Source organism: Passer domesticus, chromosome 1 (assembly GCF_036417665.1).
Source record: "Passer domesticus isolate bPasDom1 chromosome 1, bPasDom1.hap1, whole genome shotgun sequence".
NCBI classification, from domain to species: domain Eukaryota; kingdom Metazoa; phylum Chordata; class Aves; order Passeriformes; family Passeridae; genus Passer; species Passer domesticus.
In genome coordinates this window covers 77131050-77149808 of record NC_087474.1, presented here as the reverse complement: position 1 = coordinate 77149808, position 18759 = coordinate 77131050, and the positions used below count along the sequence as shown (strand labels likewise).

Below are 18759 nucleotides of genomic sequence, written 5' to 3'. Positions count from 1 at the left end.
AAGCTCTATGTCAAAGTCCATGGTGTGATTCACTTTGAGGCAGCACAAAGAGAGAAAGGGTTATTTTTCCTCCAAAAGCCCAAATGCAAAGAAATCTTGGGTGGAAAAATTCCTTGAAAGGACAAGGTGCTCAAGAAACAGGAGGAAAGCCACCAAGCAAGGATAATAAGAGTTATTTTTCCTTGGAGACATAGACAGCAGTTCTTCCTGAAGCACCAATACAGCATTTAACCAGCTCTGAACAGTTCTTGCCACAGCTTTGTACCCTAATTCATAAGATTGCCATCATTCACAGGAGGCTTTTCTTTACCTCCTGAACAGAAAAGCAAGACCCAGTTACCAAATGGTGCAGTACCCTGCATTGCTTGGTATCCATCTGTTAGGTCCTAACAGTACAAAGCACCAAGAAAGAAACAGACACCAGAGAGATCCTTCCTAGGGGACCAGCACGGAGATGGACAGTGGGAGGTACCACTGAAAGATTGTTTCATGCTGGGGGCAGCAGTGGTGGAGGATGTAGATAATTCCAGGTGGCACAGGATAAAGTGTAGTGCCCTCCCTTACAGCACAGGGCTCCGAATTGTACCTTCAGGCCAGTGCCCACCACAACACTCTGTTAGCAGCACTGCAGGATTGCCAGAATGGCATTTCAGGCCCAGTGACTCTTTATACAATGGCTGGTTTCTGCCAGAGCTTGACACAGCTGGGAGAAGGTGGCTGCAGGCAATATGATCTGCTCTGCACAACAGAAGGTGTTTGTTTGCTTATCTGCCTCCTCAACAAACACAGTTTTGAGACATGATTTCTCATGGCCTGGCTTTCAAACAGATTGCAATAGGAAATACATCAATTGAAAAATGGGTGGCCTTCGGCTGATATGACTCTTGTTTATAAGCCTTTAAATGTATTTTAAATGACTATAAATCCAAACCCAGCAGGTTTGATGGGTTTCGGGTTCAAAAGATCTTGTTTTATTATCTGTATTGAAATAGGGGATTCAAATAATGTAAACAAAAAGAAAATTGCCATCTTAGATGGTTACAGCATCAGGACCCTGCAGTAGGCTTTGTTCTGGATCTGTTTTCTTCTAGCAAAAAGCCACTACATTCAACCCAAAGGAGAAAGCATTATTCCTCACCTAAGCTCAGTCTCAGCTGCCACCCAGTGGAATTAGAAATCTCTGCATTATGCCACTGGCTCCTACTGCTGCCTCATCACACTTGTCTACAAGATTTTAGTGACCAACAAGATTTGATTTTTCTGCAGTGCTCTCTGCCCATAGATTCATGCAGCACTTCAGAGAAACATCACCATTTCTAGTTCTCACAAGAGAAACTGAGGCACGAAAGCCAAGTGGTCTTCCTGATGACACTACAGGCCAGAAACAATATTTGTGATAGACCATGCCTTTCATTATGATGCCCTAAACTTGGCTGGGTGCTGATCCAAAGAAGATCCTGTAGGATGATGATCTGAAGCAGAGGCAACAGCGCCAAGCAGGGGGAACAGATGAAAACACAGTGGAGGCTGGAGGTGAGATTGAACTTGTCACAGCTTGGACAGCCAGTTGACTTCTCTTTGTAGTCTTCTGTGTTTGCTTAAACTGAAATGAGCAAGCAGTCTGGTTTAAGAGATGTCTGCAGGGATTTTGCAAGCTGTCATGAGTTATCTTTTACTCTAGGAGAGCATGCTCTGATTACTGCAACACAAACCTCGGCATATGGGAGGATGTAGAGGTGAAAGACAGAGCTGTCTGTACATCTGGAGGTGCAGCTCCTGGAAATAAGTGGTCAGCCAGAAAGCCAGAGGTACTGCAAATGAGGAGGAAGTGCTGCACAGAGGCAGGAACAGTCCTAACAAAAAATGCAGACAGAATTTTTCCTTGCCTTAGGCTATGACCACTTAATATGCAAAGGGAACACAACATACCTATCAGGTCTCATGGGAGTCCTGGTGTCCAACAATCCCTCCTCTGTGCACCCACAATTAACATCAGCTTTAAGCCTCAAGGAGTTATTTCAGTGAAAGAAAATTAGGGATAGCTGGAATGTTTCTTCACCATCCCAGGCAGGCACAACTCTGAGCTGCAGCTTTGTCATAGCAGAGACAAGAGCTGGTAAATGCCATAGCCTGGGAGGTATGGAAGACCCCTAGAAATAGGCAGTGGCACAAAGAGAAGGTATTTCTTTCTAAAGACAAAATGTATGCATGCATACACTTGAGCATATGTGTATGTATATATGTATGTTGCTTGAAAGATTACAAACAATGTCATATTTACAAGAGACAGAATCTGAAAGCACAAGTAAAGCCCAACCTTTTCTGACCTAAATTACAATGTCAGGATAAACACTTAAACAAGTTGTTTTTCAGAAGAGGAACACTTTGTGCCTTCTGCTGTGCTCCTGAAGAGCACTCAGCAGAAGACAATCATGAGTAAGAAAAAAAAGAACTTTTCTATAAGCTTTTATCTTGCTCCTTAAATAGCTGGATTTGAAAAGCACATCTCCCTGGCATTCAGATCTAGGTAGCATATAACACAAAAAAGTGACCATTGGGATTTAAGGGATTCAGGGGAGACTGCTCAGCAGCCAGGAACTCAGGCTATTCCCAGTCAAATGAGAGGCTTACTTTTCAACCCACTTCCCAATTTGCTCTGCCTTTATTCCTTTTCCAAGGAAAGGTGAAGCAAACACTGAGCAGGAGGTGAACACACAGGTTCAGCTCATCTCCAAAGTCACCAAAGACCAATGATAGTTTCACAATATTTTCACTTTGCTACTGAAAGCTCACATCACTGAAAGCCTACTTCAAACCAAGAGCTACCAGTGACCCAGTGCCACAGAGTAATCCCAAACTGCAGTAGCATTATTTCTATTTGATGGCATCATCAAGCAATGACAAAAATACCCCTTGCTAGATTTACCAAGTGGATACTATTTCTGGAGATTTCATTTTCAAGCTTTATATCTTCGAGATAAAAAATGACCTACTTAACTTTTCATCATACCTCTGGAAGAAAAGGCACTTTCTAGTGCTGTGTGAGAGAATTTTAAAACAGTTTCCATAAAAAAAAAAAAAGGCAAATCCTGGATTGGAATGTGCAGCAGGCACAAGCCTCCCTTGGTATTACCTACTTAATCTTATGCACCACTGCATCAAAACCACAGCTGGTGCAAGTCAGTGGCTGACTGATTTAACCAATCAGAGGCCAAATGATATTGATAAGGAAGATGAAGGGAACGAGCTGTGGTCTGAAACAGCCTCATGCAGCCAGATCTAGGTACAGACAAGTCCAAGAACAGCAACTCCATGAGAGCATCAAGGTTCAGTGTGGGGGGAAACACCTTGGGGGGGGGGAAGGAAATCTGTGTGAATAGAAACCTTATTTAGCCAACTATCTTTGTTATTTTATCTGTTGCTCCGGTTTCCCGGTAAATTAAATCCAGAGAACATACTCTGCCAGCCAATCATGTAATGCTGGACAACACATACAGGCACACAAGCTGCTAAATTGCCACCAGCCTTCAATCTGGAGCCATACAAGACACACAGCTGGGCTATTGGGCTTGTCCTCTCTCTAAACAGGCCTCGACAGGTAAGATACCATCATGTTCTGACTAGACAGGTGGACATGGAGGCAGCAGACAGCACGTATGTTCTTCATTTGGCTCAAGAAATCCACAGGATCATGCCTCTTCAGAATGAGGGGATAGCTCCTGTTCAGTTTGGTGTATTGGGAAGAGTTGCTGCAGCAGCTGCTGTGGCTGTTGCTGTGAATGCTTATTCCCAAAGCAGAACTGAGGGATCAGGACACCTCACAAAAAAACCCCCTGTATCCTCTGGCCAGGGCACCGGGCTCTGCTAGCAAAACCCACTTTGAGGGTGTTCCTCTCCAACCTGCAGGTCCAATCAGCTCCATGCAGCAAGAAGAACATGCTATAGGGGTCTCAGGGACCCTCCCCACCCCTCAGTTTATCTTCCCATTCACACCTGGATCCCGATGATCTCCTTACCCTGGTGCTTGCTGAGGGTGCTCCAAACACAGCCATTCTGAACCGAAAAATACAGGTTAATGATAAGAAGGAGAGTGGGGTTTCCAAACTAATTTTCTCTAACAGCCAGAAGTTAGTTCAAATAAAACTACTTCAAGTCTCAAGCAATTACAATTCTTCCCAGACTACTGTCAACTAGAAAGCTCACATGTACAGCCCTACTACATCCTTATTTTTGTTCTGTGTCAAACACATTATAATGAAATTATAGGTGAATGTTAAGCTCATTTTAGGAGTTTTTTCTTTACAAATACCTAAAACATTAGCAATGTTTTCATCATACTCAGACCCTAGGTGTACGATCATTTGTTTATAGCCATAAAAACTTAGAAGTTTCTATTTTCAAGGCTTTTCTTCCTCACAATCTAGAAACATGTTTGAAATTGCAAAAGACTGCCCCAGTACGTAGTGTATGGCTCAGCTCTGTCTCTATGCACTGATCTTTGAATGAGAGCTATAGATAACATTGTTAAATATGTAAAAATGAAATCTTTTTTAAGGCAACAAAGCAGTGAAATGCAATCCACACAGAGTACATACATCTTCATTTTGAAAAATAAGAAGATACCACAGGCATTTAACTTTCTCCATGAAATTCACCCCTTCAAAACCATGAGGGTTTTGAAGTATCTAACTTTGGTCCTCTCCACTGTCTCATCAGATACCCATAACTGGCAATTTCACATATCCATCAAGAATCCAGCCTCCTCATAATAGAAGAAGGTATCTATTGATTGAAAGGTGATTTTCAACTTTACCCATGTCCAAACAATCCAGGTGGCCTCAGACTGCAGCAGCAGCCCTCCTGGACACAGCCTCTGTAGCTGTGGACATGATATATCAGGATTTTAATTCTGAGCTAAGCTTTGATCAAAAACACTCTCTAGACAACAGCCTATGACAATTCCTCTATCCTTTCTTCTATTGCTAACCTGCCATTCAGTAGGGAACAGCAAATGAGAACAGCTAAGGGGAAGGGATGGCTGAGAAAGTATTTAGACCATTCAGAAGTGGGTATCAGGAAATGACAATTTCAGTGTGTGTTTGTAACATTTTGCTTAGCACAAAAGAGTCATTCTGAGGATAAAGAAAATGTTACAGTTGTTCTTTGGAAACTCATATTCCAAATGATACATCAGTATTTTGCAGTTTTTATGATGTCCTGGCCAAGAGGAAGGACTGACTTGTCTGCTTTAGTACAATATGATGGTTTCTGCCTCCAAGATGCTTAATGAGTCATTAAAATATTGAACAGACAGGCTACCAAGAAAACCAAAACAAACCCCACAACAACAAAAACCCAAACTGCAGGGAAAGGGACTTATTTGGTTTTGCTTTTGAGAATTAGTGTAATAAATGAGAAATATCTTGTCAACGTTAGTAGCAGGTGCCAAGTCTTTTGCCTGAATGAATTAAAATTGCTGGCAAGATTAAGAGAGAAAACTGTTCCTAAAGAACTGTTCTGGCTTGGTCCAATATAGGAGCTCTATGGGTGGGTGGCTTATCTCTGGAATCCAGTGGGATTTCTTTGCATTTCAGGGGAAAGAAGATGGCATTTTCTTGTAGCACTCCAATGCCTTCCCAATGAAGTGCTTGTCTGCTGATGCAAACCAGAATACAAGATCACCATTCCTATGTCTGCTTTCCCCACCTTCAGGACAGCTGCTTTGGGGACAAACAATTGATCACAGAAGCCAGTATACAGATATTGCCACTGACTTGTCTGCCTGGAGAGCTGGAAGCAGACTTCCCAGGACACATCTAATTTTTGGCTCCCTTTTGCATCATCCTCAGGCCATCTTGCTTATTGGAGGTCGTAAACCCCTTCTCATCACTCAGTTTGACACTGATCTTCATCGTTATTCAAATTACTTTAAACACCAGAGCTCAAGTTCTGCTCAGAGTAAGTAGGCATTTTCTGCAAGCATTTCCTCATGACTATAACCTGCCATCCCAAATCAGCTATTGCACGGGCACACCAGAATTTGGGAGTGCACCAGTAATCAATATAAGAAGCATGACATACTGAGAAAGCTCTGACTGAGTAATGCTTACAAAAATACCTGTTTCTGGTAGATTGTGGAGAGAATAATGTCACATTTATCACTGAAGCAGCTGGAATGAATAGGATGATTTCATTGATTACTTGAATCAATGAGATGATTGCTTTTCCTCCTACAACTCCCATTACATTCACAGCGTTCTGAAGCTATCACAAAGACCAATTCCTTCCATAACAACATTACCAACCTAATCTAATATAGAGCCATCAGCCAGCAGAAAACTACAGAAACAGGCTTGTTTCTTGATGAAGGGTTACAATTTTTCTCTAAATTTGTCTGTTAAATTCCAGGCTAGTTCCTGCTAGCTAAATGCCCTCATGCACACTGCTATCACTTCATGTAAGAGCACAAACAACCTCAGCAAAAGAAACAACTTTGAGAAATTCCATCAGGCCCCTGCCTCAATGTCTCACGTTTGAAAAAAACATGTTAAGTGTATTGGTTGAGTCTTAAGCTCCCTTCCACAGGGAAAAAAAGAAAAGCCAGAAGCAATCAAGAAACAAACAGGGACTGAGTTAATGATATGAACTGATTTTAGTCCCGGCCCAGAAATTGTATCCAGATTTTCAAAATCTTAAAGTGTAAGGCTTGTTCAGCATATGGAAATGTTGGTGAATATTCAAATATACGTGTGTGTGTGTATATATATATACACACACACGTGTATACATGTATGTGTACATATATTTAACTCAAATATTTGTATTTGACTTTATGAAGCATTTAATTCCTTTAATCACACTAGAAAAAGACAATCCTAAACAAATTTTCCCTAGTAACAGCACTACATCACTAAGAATGACATGGTGGATTCTTTCTAGACTGCCATATTGTAATTGTGATGGTATAATTGCAAAAAAGAACAATGTGTAATCACAATATTGAGTACATCACCTAAAATGTTCAAAACTATATTTCTTAAACAGCTGAGATAGTGTATTAGCTGGGAAAGAGGAACATTCAAGCAAGAGCCATGGCTATTCTCACAGCATGGGCACAGAAACAAAGCTGGAGGGCAAGCTAGAATGGAGAATACAACTTCTGAACAAATGGATACCTGCAGTAAGGAAGTTATTTTAGTGTTTATTTTAGATTTATTTAATAAGCTACTGTCCTGAAAAGGCATGTGTCAAATCAGATTTGGAATTCCCCACTCTCACAACTGATGAAAGAATGACCATTTACAAAAACAGCTTTACATTTTTCCTACTAGGCAGCCACAGCAGGCTCAAAGCCTCCAACCTAAGAAATGCAGATGACAATTTTCTTATTTAGTAGGTTTTAATAAAAGGCTCTGTCTAGCATGAATGTGGAAGGCATTAATATTTATGCCCAGCTGAAAAAGGGCTGTTTGTCACGTAGTGCCATTCTTCCACTGAACACCTTAATCTCCCTAGTCACTACTGCTCATATTTCTTTTCTTTAAATTTATCTGCCTTTCTTGCTGTGACCTATTTTCTAGAGAGCACATACTCAGCTAATGCTGGTAGATCAAGCCAAAACTGTAGCTATGATTCCTTTGAACAGAGATACATCCTTTCCATTTGAAACATAACACATCAAGGCTTTTTCTGGCATTTAGTTCTGAATGGAAACACTGGATCTGTTTAGCCAGTCTAGTTTAAACCCACCTTAAACTGAAAATTAGTTATCCTTATTACAGCATCAAAAGCTCATTATTTTCCTCAAAAGAGGCTGGAATACCTCTGCTAGTAATTCAATTGCTATCTCTTACACAATAGTCACATGTTCCACAATACTCAAAAATCAGATAGGAATAGCTCTGCAGATCTGATTTTGACACATTTGAACCACTGCTCTACCTCTGTGGATTTGCTTGCTGCTTCTGAAGCCTCACCAAATGTAGTTACTTAAATGATAAGGCTGAAGCCAGAGGGAGGAAATGCCTTTGCGATTTTTCCAATCAGCTCAGCACTAGACATGCTCAGCTCTGCTTCAGCACCTGATTTCAGCTCAAGTTGTTTTGACCCTTTAACCTATTGCAAAATATTATTTACCTTCATTTCCCAGCAGTGGCCCATAGCTCACACAGGGTGTATCCATCTCTGTGAACCCTGGGATGCCTCTCAGCTATGATTTAGAGCTTGTCTTCTCTGGCTCCCGGTTATGTGGTCTAAGCCACACCTTGTGAGGATCCCCAGGTTTCAGAACGCATGCATTCTCGCCAGCTCCCATGACAGAGGGGCTGTGCATTAGAAATGGAGTCATGGGGTGTGTTTTGGCAGGGGAGTGGGGACAAGTTTCTGTCTGGCGAAGTCAGACCTTGGTATCTCCCACTGTTGAGCTGTGTCCTTGACAATGTTGCCATATGGGTGGTACAGATCCTTGGTGGCCCGAAGGGAGAAATTTTTTTCTCATTATTTAATAGCTGCTCCTTGAGCCTGTGTTTGACCTGCCTTTAGAAGGCCTGTCTCTACTACTTCTCCTAAAGACTGTTTTTATGGGTTGTACAGAAGTCTTGATCTCCACATATCTGGATTTATTTTGAAAACACCTTTTTCCTGTCCCCTGCACAAGGGCATTTGTGTCAGACCATGAACTGCACACATTAGAAGACAAAGTTATTACACAGACAAAGAAATCACAGCAAACCTAACTACTAAAAAAGACTCCATTAAATCTTTTGTCATGGGCCATCTGAAGCTTCTCACATAAATGGGCATCTTTCCATTTGCTGCACTAAGGGCTGGATCAAGACCTTGGCTTTTGTCCAGGACTCAGTTTTCAAGTGCAACATTTCTCCAGAAGAGCCACTTGTGTTTCAGAGGAGAAAGCAAGCCACAAGAAAGGAATGAAAGTGAAAGGAATTCCATCACATCACTCCACTGATAACCAAACTCCCTACAGCAAATTAACAGATTTAAGCTAATCAACAGTTCCAGTGCAGCCAGGCCTGTGGCCCAGTTTAAAGAACAGCCACTGCTGTTTGCATGACATTTCAGTCCAGTGAAATGCTTCTCTAAGCTGCTTTTGGAAAAGCAGATGTAAGCTCCTCACTCAGATATTACTGAAAATCTACCCTGCTCATATTAATTAAAAGGAGAATAACTCTCATTACAGATCCTAATTAGCACTAGATTCTGCAGAGGGTATCATATATGTGATGTTTAATGAGCATGAGGCAGATGTTACTCATCTCATTTAACACACAGCTGGCAGAACTTCTTCTCACAGAATACTGTGGTGAAAAAGAACCAGCTACAATAAACTGTGCTTTGCAGAAGTATTTCTGGCTTGCTGGTTTGGGGTTTTTTTGTACCCTCCACTATCAATTCCTGAAGATCCAGCTCAATTTTTGTGGTACTAGAAGAGTCCCACATTTTTCTAGGACTGCTGCATGACTATCAAAGAAGACAAAGCTGCAAGAGGTTCTTTTTGTGAAGTAAAAGGGATAGAACACCACAGAGCCAGGCAAATGCTAGTTGACTGAGGTACACACACACTTATTACTGCACATCTCAAAATTCTCTCCCAGTTTGGTGTAGCTACAGCTGTGCTCTATGACTGTCAGCAGCATTAAAAAGTTATATCAGAGGCACATCTGGAACACCAATAAATCTCAGCCACAAGTTCTCCCCATCAAGGGGCTGCTGCCCTGTCCAAAGAACCTGTGGCTGGCAGGTGGTTGCTATGGTGGCCAAGCATCAGCAACAGGCTGTGCCTGGTTGGAATCCATCCATCATGGCAAGCACTCCCTCAACTCCTCAGCACTGGCAGCAGTGCAAGAGCATGCTATTAAATATGAATATCTTATGGTGTTAAGCTGCCACCCTCTATAAATAGCAAGGCATTCATTTTAATCATTTTATTGGAATATGGAAGCCTGGAAATATATTGCTTTGGGATTTGAATATTTATTGCCTTTTGCAATGTTCTGCTGCTTGGTAAGCTTCTCTAAATGGTTAGCTGCTTCTTCTATCAAAAACTCATTTTTCTCAAGTACTGCAGAAATCTACTGTACAAGTTGCAAACAAAAAGACATCTGCAACTTAGGCTTTATAAGAAAAATACATTTTAAAAATGGGGTGGATTTTTGTGTGTATTTAGCCAAAAAGGCTCATTTTTTACTCAAGCAGTTAACTGAAGGATTTATAACAATTAATAAAAATAAAACAAGTTAGAATAAATCCTTTGATAGTCTTGCCAGGAACAACAGTTAGTCCCCTGAGTGTTTCTATCAGCATCTACGAGATGCAGCTGCACTCACCTTGAAAATTGTGTTGGTGCTTGCTCAGATAAGTGATTCTGCATTAAAGTGGCAAAGAACTACAGTTAAAATGTGTGGAGGAAGAAAGCAAGAGAAGCCACTGAGTTTAATTTCTAATGTAGGATTTTGCTTTCTTTATTGCTTTTTCTCTCCCCTTTCTCTTCCCTATAGTCAGGTCTTGTAGGAGGACCTTAACCAAAGTTACCTGACTGTCAATTACCACTTCAGAATGAAAAGTTTTTCTAAGGGATGACTCAGTGATCTCCTAGCTCCTCCCACCAGGCTACAAGTGTGTGCAGAGGCCCTGTAATGACCTTTTCAGAAATACATGCTAATTCACCTTCTGCATTTGTGGCTTCCTCAAATTTTGTAGCAGAGGCAGTGCGTTCTTCAGTGCAAGTTCAAGACTGGCTTCAGGTTTACCACAAACTTTGTTTTAATGCAGCTACTTCATAAGAAGATTTTTGCGCATGCCCTGCACCCCTGTAGATGCACCCAGCATTATTCCTGGGTTCAACCAAGTGCCCTACAGAGCTGGTCAGGGGCACAAGTATTTGACAATGCTACCAAAGAGTGCAAAGATAAGGAGACAGCCATTGTTCATGATTTTTCCTCCATTTTATTTGGAGGAAAAAACAAAATGGAAGTGTACAATTCTAATAAGAAAGAGAAAACCATTTTCCTTCTTACACAAGAAAATTGCACAACTTGGTTTAGTAGCTATTTTTCCTGTTTCCCGCCCTTTAATACTCAAGGGATCAGAGAAATCAGAGAGCTTTTGGTGATCTAAGAAGATTTAATAGTAAAGGAGAGTGCTACATTTCACAGTAAGACATGGGGGTTAAGAATAACATCTCTTTTTCCAATTTCATATCGGCTTCCAACTGGGGCGGAATGACCATTAAGGATACAAAGCACATTTACCCTGTCCCAGATGCAATTCGTTTTTCTATTTGCTCTCTGCAGATTTCCCACTCCAAGAGCAGCCGTATCCTCGTAACCATGGAAACCACTCATGGCAAATTCCCTCAAAATGCAAAAGCAGAAGGATGGAAAGGAACAAATATTTTAAGAAGGTTGCACATGAAGAGGAAGACAGCATCCTGTCTTCACAGACGCAAGACAGGATAAAACCACAGTATCCTCTTGCTGGAGGGCTTGCCATTGGATTGGCGACCTTCCTCACCAGACAGCTGGCATTAGACAAAGTCCTCTGTTTCATCTTTAACATTACTGTTGTACTCTGTGAAGATTTGCACAGTGTCAAACCTTTTCTGAAGATCTGGGAGATCAAAGGACACAACAGTGAATTTTCATGGCAGTATATGACAACCTTGCATCATGCCTAGGACAGACGTGCTTTGAATTCAAAAGAGTAACTTATCTTTATTTTTTTATTTTTGAAGAAAAGAAGTCTGAGTGAAATCACAGAAAAGGTAGAGGTATATCTGATCAGACCTTGGTCCACCTAGTTCAGTTTTCTGTCTCCAACCATGTCTGTAAATGAGGTAAACAACAAGTGCCACTTGGAAGATACTGTCACACTAATACTCTCCCCAGCCTTAAGGGACTCCCTGAGCCTGTTGTGGTTTATCTAGATAGTAAGAGTCAAAGAAGCTCTATTCCAAACACTTTTCCAGGCTCCCTTCCAAACCATCCTTTGGCAGAAAGTACAACAAGCCTCATTGACTTCACAGGAACAGCCACCTCCTGTTTGCATTGAGCCAGCCTCCCACTAGTGTCACTTGATGGGACACAGTTCTCATGCAAGGAGATATAAAAAGAAGTCAATCTCTATTCCCCTCTTTTGTGTCACTCATGATTTTGTAAATCTCTATCCCACCATCCACCCATCCTTGGAAAGGGACAATGTAAATTTCCTACGTAACTGTTCCTTGAAAGATATCCCATACCTTTGCTCAAATGAATTACCTTTCTTCAGACTTCCTCTGCTGTGATATATTCAAGAAGAGAGGATCAAAACTGCATTGGCAGGGGTGCAACCCTCAGAGTCAATTTTTTATCCCAGTTCTCTTTCCACAAAGTAATAATATCTAATCTTTTATTCCGTTGTTACTGAGTACTAGCTGATGGTTTCATGGAACTATTACAAACCCACAGTTTCACTCTTACATAAGAATAACAAAGTGTTAGCTCAGAATATGATATGTGAAGTTAGGATTAATTTTACCCAGGAGTTACATTTAAATGCACTGAATTTCATCTGCTATTTTACTATCCATCTCTCAAATTCAGGAGATCCTTGAGCTTCTCCAGAGCACTTCAGTGATTGGTACCAGCCCTGGCAAGCTGCTAATTTTCATGTTGTTTATTTCTACCTCAACCTGTTCCAGAATTACTTCAAACTTCAGGCTGAGTATTTGCTGAATCACTGCTAAAAAGGATGGCATAGGGAATCTCCCCAGCTTTTTCTACACTAAGCAGACAAAAATAATTATTTTCTCTGCAGCAGTCTTATCCACATGGCTAACAGATGGCCCTACCAACCTTCTGGTGAAAGTTTTGTTCTCGGTGTTAGGCCCTGCAGCCTCTCCTCCCCTCCAAGGGCCGCTGCTTGAGGCTGGCTCTGAGATGGTGCAATAATTGTGTGACCTGACTGCTGTGAGCAGAGCTGGGAGACGCCTTGCTGGGGCTCTCTGCACCTTCCAGTGTATTAAACTCAAGCCCTCGTTCTTGGTCCCTGTCTAAGCTATGCTGTAGATGGCCCTGAGCACCCAAATCCAACCCAATAATTTAACTTCCCAACCCTGCACCTCCCTGTCACAACAGACTCGTGTCTAGCTGACTCCTGGCTGTCCCTGGTCTCCATCACCCAGCCCACTTTGCTCTCTCTGCCTGGGACCCACCACGAGGGCACTGTCCCTTTTGCTTCGCCTTCTCTCCTGGCTCCCTGACTCCTGTGCAGCAGCCTCAGCCCCATTACTGCTTGGCAGAGAGGCTGGAAGGACAACCGAGTCCTTTTCCTATCTGATTCTCATATTTGTATTATATTATCATCATAAATTTCAAAGCCACGATGAGCAAACCTGAGGAATGGTTTTGAAAAGAGATGTGGAGAGGAGGAAAAAAGGGACCTGCAGTTTGTTCTGGTTGGCAGAGGAGGCTCAGTCACTGCATACACCACACACAGCCCCTGTGCATGACCTCGGGCTGGTTGTTTAACTGCTCCCTGTCAGTTCCTCTTGCTCTTAAAGGGGATTAAACTTTTCTCCTGAGAACAAAAGAATGCTCCTTCCTTCCTTCCTCCCTCTAACAAATGTCAACAGCAACAGCCCTGACTACAGCTAGGAAAACTTGGAAGATTGCCATTAACTTTAGCAAGTCAAGAAAGAGATTTCATTTACAGAGCAGGGACAAGATGAGCTTTTCTATAGAAAATCTACCAAAAAAGATAATGGTTCTCCTCTGTGTTCAACATGTATGAACAAACTAGCATGAGGTTGGGCATCAGATATCCCTAAGCCTTCTCAAGATACACTCAGAAATCTGAAGAAAACAGCTTTTCATGCTGAAGCACCTAAAATTTACTCATGATTATAATACATCATATTGTGTCAATGTAGCCAGCTTGTAGCCTCAGCTAGCACATCTTCCCTTTTAAAAATCTGTATTTTTGGCACCAATTTTACTATGCCAATCAACAAAGGAGATGGCATATACTCTTCTATTGACTATGCTTTAGAAAATCCTCTTCTACAATGCTAATTATTAAATAGCGTTCAAAAAGTATGCTTAAGCAGTATTGATAATTCTGTGTTGAAATACATACAGAGGTACAAAAAGTCAAAACCAAAAGTCAATCTATGATCTATAGCCATGTCTCAGCAAGTTATAAGTGAACAGCAAGGGGAGCAGAAGGAGGAAAAGCACCCCAGAAAGACAGGTTTTCAAAACAGCAGGATTTATTGGTATAAAACCCACCCCAATATTAAAATATCTTATAATGTCTCCTGATTCTATTTAAGAAAACTAAGGCAGTTTAATGGTGCTCTGCATTTTAAATTTTGTTTTTCCTCCTTCCTCTCTGTTTTGTTGCAGCCTTCTTGGTGGTACTGATAGGAGAGCTGCAGGGAGGAAAACAGCCATACAAACACCAGGGGGAAAGAAAAACATTAGAATATATCTTCTGGGTAAAAATTGCCCTAAGAAAAGCTTTGCCATAATGGCATGTATAGAAATATATGGAAAACCAAGCCTGGAGGCTGAAACAATATTTCTGGCTTCTTTTGTTTTAAAATAATTATGTTAGTAATGATTTTAGGAACATAGTAATTCTTATTAATTAAGATTGTATCTAAAATTTCACCTTTTCTCCCTCCCATCCACATAATTTTCTATTAATATAACTAAACTCTATACAACTTTTGACTCCTAAAGTTGTCATGTCTACAATTCATGTCTACTAATGTTCAGCTCAGCTGCCTAAAATATTTATCTTAAATCAGATTCCAGTGCCATCTCTAAGATTAAGCAGCACTGGCATTAACAGGGTAGGATGAAAAATATGATAATAGTCTCACTTTCAGCTTTTAACATTAATCCTGCATTTGAATGTCCCGACTTGGCTTCTGAACAGGGAATTTCATACAGCATCCACCCAGAGTATGGAAAGGTTATTGATGTTAATAATTACAATGGATCACAAGACACTCATCAGCTCTGAATATTAAATGGAATAAGGACTTGGAATCCTGGTCTAAAAGGTTCTCAGAAAGGGCTTTTTCCATGTAAATGCTTCAGACTACATAAACCTAGGACACAGGCCATAGGAAGAAAGCCTAAGGAGTCAGTATTTTTCATTGCATGCCATATCTTTTCCCCAGGTCCTTGCCATTTAAAAGGTTTACATTGTGGCACTGGATCTAAAGACAGAGATCCAAAATCCTTACCTTAAATGTGCAGGCTGGTGCATGAAAGGTAATGCATTTAATTCAGGTGAGTAGCAGATCCTGCTACAGGACTTGTGGTGACACTGATTTAGAAGTGAGTTACTTGGGAATAGCTTGGTATATAAATACCATGCAGCACTGTGCAGAGCAGAGTCATCTCAAGTCCCGATCTAAGCAGAAATTCAATTTCACCACTTCTTGAAGTGTGGCAACAGCCAGGTGGGAAGCTGCTTTTCCCCCCTGGGGAAATCACTCCCATGCTCTAGACAGCTCACTACAGGCTTTAATTGCTCAGAGTCACACTTCTTCCAGCTCTGTGCACATCTGCTTTAACCAAGAATTCGACATCCACGAGTGCTGTAGGTGTCTGTGTGTCTAATCTGCAGCAGTTGTAAGCAGTGGGCAGCTATTTTTAGCACAGCAGCCCCATAGGATGTGTGTTAGGTGGGAAGCTGCTTCAGCGACCAGAATGATAACAGGACTGTACACAGGGAGCATAATTTCCCTCTTCAGGCTAATTAAGTGTATTAGGGGAGGCTTCCAAGTGAGAGCATCTAGCTGCATAGAGAATGAAAGATATTCATCTTCCTTCACAGCTATTAATGAATCACCATTTAGATGCCTAATAAACTTGCACACTAAATTCTAATAGCCTCCTGCTTCCTTCATTAACCTGAACCACTCTATTGGTAAAAAAACCCTGCTCTTCTACTAGGCACTACAGTGCTTGATACCCCCCAGTCAGACTAAAACCCTAAGTCTGTACCTGCAATCTCAGAGCCACCTAAAGTGGGAATTCCGTCTTTTCTATTTATCATGCCCATTTAACTGCTCTGCACCTCTCATCTAACCCAGTGAGATATACAATTCCCTGCCCTGTTGCATGCTTCATAAAAATCATGTCTGGCACTGTAGCCCTATGGAAAATAATGGCTGCTTTCCTCTTAAATGCCTCAGAGGTCTTAAGTCAAAGCCCTGTAGGTTCACAATATATTGCCACAGTATCTGTTACTGTGTCCCTTGACTGGCATTCTCGCTCCTGTTCTGCTGGTATCTGCTTACACCCATTAGCAGGCAGCCTCTCCTCCCCTCAGCCATGCATCTAATCACCCTCCTCCACAGCTGGCCTGCCACCTTCATCATTTCTCAGGTTGTTAAGCATGAAGGAGACAAATTGAATTACAAGTCCACTCACAGCTCAGAAGTTGCAGTTCTCCACATTCAATGCAGATTGGGTAAATGTCCCTTTTGTCTCCTCAACTTGGGGAATGGGACTGCCAGCCCTCTTAACCTGTCCACAACAAAACCTAAGGATATTATTATATTAAGTAGAAAGGAGATGATTTTTTTTTTTCCTAAGAAACTCATTGCTTGCACATTCAACACACCCAGCAGCAGTGATTGTGCAGGCTCCATGGTGGTACCACACCTATCAAGCCCCTGACCTCCTTGAGTCTTCTGCCAGGGAACACCTCCCCTCTTCCTCTGGCAATGATCATATTTACCACCTGGAACCACAGATTATATGGCAAATCAGAGTTTAAATTTGTGATTACTATAATGTCAGCTTGTTTATTGAGTTAGGTATTTACTACGGAGAGAAGGTGTCAGTAAGTCATTTCAAGTGAACGGCCCACTGACTTCTAAAAATGGTTGGAATCAGAGAAGAAACACAAGGAAATCCCCCAGCCATCAAAGCCTATAACTTTACTATTTTTGCAAACAACATGTGAAGAGATGTTATTTTATTCTAAAACCCAGGGCAAAATTGATTTATCATAAATATCAATATCACATCAGTGCTTTCTAGCAACTGAACCATCAAGCAGCTATACTTTCCAGAACAAGCTAACTCTTCACTCACATGCTACACAAAGACTACATCCCCAGGCATATAATCTCTATAGACACGTCTGGAAAGTATTTCTCTAAAACAGGAAAAATTATGCTAATATCAGGAAATGCTTGTAAAGACAAGGCTTATCATAACAAGCAAAACAGGGGAACTCACTGTGAATGAAGCAGGGTAGTCATGAGTCACCCAAGTGAACATCAGGCATGACACAGCTCATGTCAGAAGGCAGCCCAAGGAATCCCTGCAACAACTCAGGAGCAGGACTAGAGGCAGCCACTCTTGTAGTCCACCTTAAAAATGCTGAAGGTCCTGGATGGAGCTGAAGAAGAGCCCCTGGCTGGAGGGTGTGGTCCCAGTCCCAGCTGAGGTAAATGGTCAGGGCAATCTAAGCCTGTGAGGGTCCTCATGGCCATCACCTGCAGCCATCTGCATTTTTAATCCTACACAGATGGGCATGAGGCATGCAGAGGAAGGTGCATGTGGGAATAACTGAAACAGAAGCTGAATTCCTAAACCATTTACACAAGCTGTGTGGTGCTTTGGAGTGGCAACCACAATCAATTTTGTTGCTGCAAAATATCTGTTTCCAGAAAGTTCAGCATATTCACTCAATACAAAGGCACCTGATCAGACACAGACGTCTCCTTCTTTCAACAAAACCAGCCAGAGCTGGTAATGTTCCTTGCAGGATACTGGGTGAGGAACAGTGTGATTCAGCACCCAGACAGTGCCAGACCAGAGCTCTCTGACAAAGATGAATTACTTCAGCTTCAAGACTGAAACTATCCCTGGAGACCTCCTCTGTTTGCATTACAATCCTTTGTTTATTTCTCATTCCTTCTCCTTCCAAGGCATCCCTCTGCCTACTGCCCTCCTTGTGACTTGCACCCACTGCTTGTTTTGCTCTCTGAAGGTCACTTCAAGATGGCTGGATGTACCATGTTCTCAACCACTGGAGCCAGTTCCCACAAGACAAAGGGAAACTTGGCAAAATTTGGGACATTTCTCTTCTGAAATGAGCCAATGTTCATTCAGAAGTCATGGAATCTGTTCAACCTAATTTTAATGGCTACAAGGGAAAATAATAGGCAATGGTTGTTTTGCTGGGGGTGGTGCTGATGGTGGTTTTTTCCCACTTTACATAACAAAGTTGGCTTCTGGTACATGTAATTATTTCTATTTCCAGCCTGCCCAGTACAAGGTGATACAGCTAAACAAGATTACTTGCAGATGGTTTCCAAACTGAACTGCAATGCTAAATGGAGCTAACTTACGAATGGAAATTATCAAAGCTGCTTGGAACCTCCAGAATGTCGGAGGAATTTTAATGTGACTGCAGAGAGATTTGTAGAGAGGACCGGTGCCTCCAAGGAATTGAGAACCTCCTGTGAGTTGCCAGGGGATCCAAAGGAAGCTCAGTACCTCACAGACCTTACAAACACACGTGCTGCAACTGTGGCCAAGCACTGATTTTTGCCAGGTTGTGCCAGAAACAGCTGAACCACAGGGACATGCAAGGTCTTAGATGGAGTGCCAACAGATGCTGTAAAACATTTTAGTGAAGAATCTTCTAGTTTTTGAAGTTCACTGGAAAATACATACACAGAGCTGGTGCTGGGATGCTTTTAATCAAGATTCCCTGTTCACA

The 18759-nt window shown here is 41.7% G+C and overlaps 2 long non-coding RNA genes across 2 annotated transcripts; one reads left to right on the top strand and one right to left on the bottom strand.

Moving 5' to 3' along the window:
• Window positions 1–361: 361 nt before the first annotated feature.
• On the bottom strand, window positions 362–17601 carry LOC135303813 (uncharacterized). The gene is made up of 3 exons (XR_010365190.1): window positions 17268–17601; window positions 1713–1853; window positions 362–1603 (listed from the first exon to the last, which is right to left on the bottom strand). It is a non-coding gene; the product is annotated as an uncharacterized LOC135303813 (long non-coding RNA).
• LOC135303816 (uncharacterized) lies at window positions 9815–11574 on the top strand. Its single transcript, XR_010365202.1, has 2 exons — window positions 9815–10023; window positions 11313–11574. It is a non-coding gene; the product is annotated as an uncharacterized LOC135303816 (long non-coding RNA).
• Window positions 17602–18759: the final 1158 nt, after the last annotated feature.